Here is a 6,517-nt window from a genome sequence, read left to right on the forward strand (position 1 = left end):
TGGTCCTCCATCTGCACGGAGCATCACCTCCAGCCTCCATCACCCGAATTCATTCCCTTCCTCCTGGACCTTTCTCTTCTCCTTTTTTTCCTGTTAATTATCTGATGGGGTTGGGAGTGCATCTCTGCCTTGGAGTCCTAGGATGCGACAAGGGAGAATGATGCCAGAGACTGCAGTAGGAGGGATGGGGGTTACCTTTTGGGAAGAACCAACTGATCAGGAAGGAATGTTGGAGGGGAGATCCTGAGGCACAGCTGTGATCACCCAGAAGAGGCTTTTCTCTAGTCACAGAGAACAGGATAGCAGAAACCAAGTCGGAGGTTGCAGTAGGATGAATAGAGAGGCTAGGTCTTAAGAACTTCCCCACAGCCAGGGATGGTGGGAGGGAGTGACCATGGGGGAGAAGCTGGGAATCTCTTCGTGTCCAGGGAGGGATAAAGAGAATATGATGCTGCCTGTCTGTGCGTGCTGGATCGTGGGATCCAGGGGGATGAACTGAATGACCTCTCAAAGTCCTTGGGGACCAGAGTGCCTTTGCTGCCCTGTGGTTTACCTCACCCCTACCAGAGCCATGGATCAGGCCGGGATGTTAGTAAGGTGCCCTGGAAGCAGGCTCCAGAATTTTACTGTGTTCTCTTCAGCCCTCTGCAGAGACTGCAGGGGTGGGAGTAGGGAGGGAGGAGACCGTGCTTGGGGGAGACCTGAGGGCCAAAAGCTCTCTGAGCATTTCTTCCCTAGGGCTCTCTCTTTCTCTCTCTCTCTCTGCTATCCATGTGGCCCAGCTCTATTCTTCATCCTCCATCCCCCATCCCTCTTTCCCTCAACGTCACTTCCTGGCATTAGAGCATCCTTCTGCTTCACGCTCTCTTCCTCCCAGTGCCTGCACTTGAGTCCTATCCCTTACCAGCCTGGCAGACCCTGCTTCTCTGGTTCAGCCCTCGCTAGCCTGGCCCTTCTATAGTTACTCCCAGTCTGACAGCCCCAAATTCTTTCCCCTTCCACAACTTTCTGGTTATCGGGCCCTGTCCACCAGCCCCTGCCAACCTGAATAGACTGTACCCAACCTGGAGGGGGTGTGAGGTGACAATAGGAAACCTTATGGGCATCAAAAGTCAAAGCTGCAAATTAAAACTTTTTTTTCCCCAGAGGGAGTAGCCCTGTAATCAGGAGGTAGCAGGGAGACGGGTGGGAAGATGTGTTCTGGTAGATACCAGTCTGAACCAGGTCCATTATTCAGGGTCAGGAGTGCCAGTTCTGTCCCCGCATTGCCCTGATTCACTGTGTGACAATGGGCACACCTACCCTTGGCTTCCCCTTCCAGCTCAACTGGGAATGCCTATCTCTCCCAACCTAGAGATTGGAAACGCCTGTTTTCTCCTGGCCCATTTATCAAAACCTGTGTTATTTATTTATGTGATCATATAATTACTCAATGTCTGTAAACCCTATGAGGGTGGGATCATGACTGTTTTGTTCACCATTCAACTCAGTGCTAAGTATTCAATAAACATTGTTGAATGAATAAATGAATGAGAAAGAAGATCTCAGGATGAAAGAATGGCAGCAGAGGGAGTTCTCAAAACTCAGGGAGTACCATGGTGAGATAATACAGACTCTGCCCTAATCTGTACAAAAATCCAGGTGAAACCCCAGTCGCCTGATTTGCTGGGAACCTATACCTTGTGCCAAGGTTGTGCACTAAGGTTCCAAGGAACTTGCCATCATACCTGTGTGGTCATTTCAATGCCATGTCTCCAAGCACTGCTTCAAAGCCCAAGCCTCCTTTGGCCCAGCTGGACCAGCCTGCTGGCTAACGTGGCCTCCTATGTTCTCAACCTGGTGGTGCTGCCTTGTGGCATTGCCCCATCCTCTTATCCAGAACCATGGTTTGCCCAGATAGCCTCTAGCCTGCCACACCCTAGAATCAAGTGTTAGGCACCCCACAGCAAATCCTATGGAAAACAGAGCTAGGTGCCTGGCCGACGTGGCTCAGTGGTTGAGTGTTGATCAATGAATCAGGAGGTCACAGTTCAATTCCCAGTCAGGGCACATACCTGGGTTGTGGGCTTGATCTCCATTGTGGGGTGTGCAGGAGGCAGATGATCAATGATTCTCTCTCATCATTGATGTTTCTAACTCTCTCTCCCTTCCTCACTGAAATCAATCAATATATATATTTTTTAAAAAAACACAGAGCTAGGGGATAACCACTCCAAGTTTGGAGTAATACTGTCTTTCCTCTCTTCTGAGCTCCAGGCCCAGGTGTTCCTCTCTATTCCAGGCATTCGCTTCCAGATGTCCTGCAAGTACCTCACCTTCAGCATGTTCTATGCTGAACTCATCATCTCTTCCCCATATACCTGCTCTTCTCCCAATGTCATTCTCAATGAGTAATACTGCCTTTCATCCAGTCTCCAAGGTAGAAGCTCAGGAGCTACCCATCATCCACCCTCTTCTTCTTACTTCCAAATGGCAATCAAATGCTCTTTGTCCCCCTCCTAACTATCTTTCAAATTCCATCACACCATTCCTGTCATCACCACTGTAGACTAAGCCATTATTCTTTCTTATCTGTATTACCCATAGGCTTCTAGCTATTCTTCCTGCCTCCCACCCAATCCCAATCCATGCACTTCATATACATACTTATATATACATATGTATGTTATTTTTTATTGATTTCAGAGAGAAAGGGAGAGGGAGAGATGGAAACATCAATGATGAGAGAGAATCATAGATCGGCTGCCTCCTACATGCCCCCCACTGGGGATCAAGCCCGCAACCTGGGCATGTGCCCTGACGGGGAATCGAACCATAACCTCTTGGTTCATAGGTCAACACTCAACCACTGAGCCATGCCGGCCTGGCCCACCCTGCACTTCTGATCATGTCACTCCTGGAGAGGGTTCAACAATCCTTAGTGATTCTCCCCTTCAGGGAATAAGCAAGCCAGAAAGGACCTCAGTCTCCAGCCAAGATCTCTCTCCTTAGCTCTAGATTTGTCAAGTCAATTCTATTCAGGGTTCTTTTGTCATAAACTCGGCTAAAATTGAGCTACATCTAAAAAGAGAATTTTACTAGGTAGCATAACTGAAAAGTTCAGGGGTATGGGGCTTTAGTCATAGCTGCATGGAGGTGCCTAAAAAGGAATGGGCTTTACTCCATTTTTTGCTTTGTTTTACTTTTTATGGGCTGCTTCTTCAGAAAGCTTCCCATTTTATCAGGACAAGTTGCCCCCAGCAACAACAGGCTTACATCTTATTACCTTAGTAACCTAAATAGAAAGACAGCTTTCCCAATAGTTCCAGCAAAAAAACAAAGATTGAACCTAATTGACCTGGCACTGGTCATATGCCCGTCCCTGAACCAATCACTGTATAGAGGTGCCTGTTCTGATTGGCTAGGCCTAGGTCATATACTTACTCTAGTCAGTAACGAGGGAATGAGGCATGAGAAGGGAAATAGTATTATTTAAAAGAAAATGGAATGGGGAATGGTATCTAAGCAGATAAAAATTAGATGGCTACTAGGTCTGCTGCCTCCAGACAATTCCTGCTGGTTTTTCACAAACTCAGAATAGCTAAAATAAAACTTATCTTTCTCCCCAAAGACTTGTTTATTCTGGTCCCAAAACTAACCTTTACACAGTGTCCTGCTGTTGCTCTTACATATCAGTAAAATCAATGGTATTATTGCCTCAGTACTTACACGGTAGGGTACTCAATACATATTTTTGTTGAATAAATCAATAACTTAATAATTGGTGAAATAAAAGAAATCTCGAGTAACTCCATCTCTCATATCACCTTCATCTCCTGGTTTCTCATATCTGATTGGAGATAACAGATTTAAGGGAAAGTACCTGGAAATATCAACTAAAATTGCCTTGTAAGGTTGGTTTTTGAGGGGGAAATGGCTCCTGATGACCTGTGGAGCAATGAAAAGGAGGTTTTTGAGTTACACAGACTCTTGGTTCCACCATTTATTTATTTATTTATTTATTTATAACCTTAAGCAGGCAGTATCACCTTCTTGGCCCCAGTTTCCTCATCTTTAAAATGGAGAGAATGGGTCTATCTTATAAAGTTATGGGAACACTTCAATGAGGAAATGTATGTAAAGTGCCGGGAATGCAGTCAGTCTCAATAAATATAAGTTCCAAACTCTTTCCTGAGTTCTTTTGAAACCTCTAGGTGCCAAAGAGAGTTCTGTGCCCAGAGTAGGTGTTTAACATCTGTTCAATGAATTCCAATTTTATTTACAGATTCTGGTACTGAGTATTAGACGCAAGCACTATCAACTGAAACAGGCTTCCGGAAGACAATCTTCCTTTTTAAATAAAAATTTAAAAACAAATTACATGTTCATGGTAAAATAAATAAACAAATGAATAAAGAAGGAATAGTGAGGAAAAGTTCCCTTTTCCATTGTTGTCTTCCTCTAATTTTTCCTTTTTATTTAAAGATGTATGTATTAATTAAAATAAAATTTCAAACAAAATATCCTCCCACCCCACCTTTAGGATCTTTTCCCAAAAGTAATGACCATAAATATTTCTAAAAAAAAAAAGATTTGACCACCAGGTCAAGGAGTTTAAGTTTTTATCATGTTGGCATTGGTGAATCAATTTTAAATAGGAAAATATAAGTCAATTTTTAATATTATCCCACAGATTTTTAAAGAGGTTGTATTTCTAGTACAGAGTAGCAGGTGCTCAAAAAATATATTTATTGAATGAATGTACTTTCATTTTTTATATATTTTTATTGTTGATATTATTACAAATATTTCCCATCCCCCCCTTTCCCTCCTCCTTCCAGCCCCTCCCCCCTCCCCTCAGCTCTTTACCACCCTATTGCCCATGTCCATGGGATGAATGCACTTTTAAAAAACACATTGTGAGTACAGCAAGGTATTAAGGTACCAAGCTATTTCTTTACTGTTCACAAATACCCAGGACCTTTAGGACATTTAGAAGCCTAGGTTCAAGGCTGTTAGCACCCAGGAGAGGGAACTATGGGATAGAAGAGAGTCTCTCTCAGTTTTCCCCAAGGTTGAAAAAGAATGGAAATAACTTTGAGTGAGCACTTATGGGGTGCTTTGTATACATCGCTTCATGGAATCTCTATACTCACCCGGCCAGTTAGGGATTAGTTCCATTATTAGGATGCAGAAAGTGAAACTTATAATTTGAAGTGACTTATCCATAGTAACTCAGCAAGTGAGGTGGCTTTCAAGTCTTTCTGCCTCCACTCCTACATCCTCAGATCCATTCTCCAGATAGCAGCCAGAGGGATGGGTTTTTGTTTGTTTGTTTTTAAATATGTTTTTTATTGATTTTAGAGAGGAAGGGAGAGGGAGAGAAACATGGATCGGCTGCCTCCTGCACCCCTACTGGGATTGAGTCCGAAAATCTGGGCAAGTGCCCTTGACTGGGAATCAAACCGGTGACCTCTTGGCACATGGTTCGACACTCAACCTACCAAGCGACAATGACCAGGGCCAGAGGGATCTATTTAAAGCATAAAACTGATGGCTTCACATTCTCACTTAAAACTCTTCAATGGCCTCCCATGGCTGTTAGGGTAAAATCCAGGCTTTTCTCTAAGCCAAGGCCCAGTGATCTGGCCTAGCCTCCACTCCACTGCTCACTACACTGGAACCACACAGGGCTTGGTTATTTTTTTTCTAATGTGCCATTTCATTCCTGCCGTAGGGCCTTTGCACCTGCTGTTCCTTCTTTCTGGAACACTACATACTCACCACTTGCTCCTTCTCATCCTTCAGTTCTTAGCTTAAAAGTCACTTCTAAGCTAAGAGGCTGCTGAGGGGCTGTGGCTGATTTTCCCAGCTAAGCAGCCCCCAACACACACCACTATTGTCTTATTTCATCCTTTTTATTCATAGCACCTGCCACAACTTGTAATTATATACTCATCTGTTTACTTGTTTATTACCTTCTTTCTCCACTGATCTGTGAACCCCAGAGGGCGGGAACTGTCTGTACCTTTCCCCTAGCATCTAACATAGGGCCAGAAACATAGCAGATCCTCCATATTTGTTGAATGAATGAATGAATGAATGAATGAATGAAGCAAGGTTGGAAGCCAAGGTCTATCCACTCAGTTTAGGTAACTGCCTCCTTGTGTAGAAGGCTGGGCCCAGCTCTGGGAGTATCTGGTTTCCAGGGAGGGTCCAACTCCCGCCTCTTCAGGAAGTGTTCCCAGTCCTGGGTCCTGGGTGCTCGGGGAAATTTGGCCTAGGGGCAGTAATCCAGCTGCCCAGCTGCCCTGCTGGTGGTCCCTGTCTCTTCCCAGCCCAGACTGCCAATCTCACCCGCCCTGGGGTGCATGGGGGTAGGTAGACGCTGGTGCTATATATTGGGGTTTGTTTGACGGGAGTGCGGAGAGGGGGGACAGGATATAACCCCGACTGGAGGGCGGCAGGGCGGGGTAAGAGACTTCCAGACTGACACCCCCCTCCGACCTCTCCCTCCCACCTCCACCCCTCGCCACCC

The 6,517-nt window shown here is 45.1% G+C and overlaps 1 protein-coding gene across 2 annotated transcripts in view; it reads right to left on the reverse strand.

Annotated features, from left to right (window-relative positions):
* The window catches only part of ACSS2 (acyl-CoA synthetase short-chain family member 2), a 61,952-nt gene extending 61,736 nt beyond the window's left edge, over nucleotides 1–216 (reverse strand). For both annotated transcript variants that reach the window (XM_005879779.2, XM_014550691.1), the window contains exon 1: nucleotides 196–216. The gene's annotated coding sequence lies outside the window, so the exon portion shown is untranslated. The remainder of the gene's footprint in view (nucleotides 1–195) is intronic.
* Between the last annotated feature and the right edge of the window lie 6,301 nt (nucleotides 217–6,517).

The sequence above is a fragment of the Myotis brandtii genome, unplaced genomic scaffold (assembly GCF_000412655.1).
Source record: "Myotis brandtii unplaced genomic scaffold, ASM41265v1 scaffold61, whole genome shotgun sequence".
Classification (NCBI taxonomy): Eukaryota; Metazoa; Chordata; class Mammalia; order Chiroptera; family Vespertilionidae; genus Myotis; species Myotis brandtii.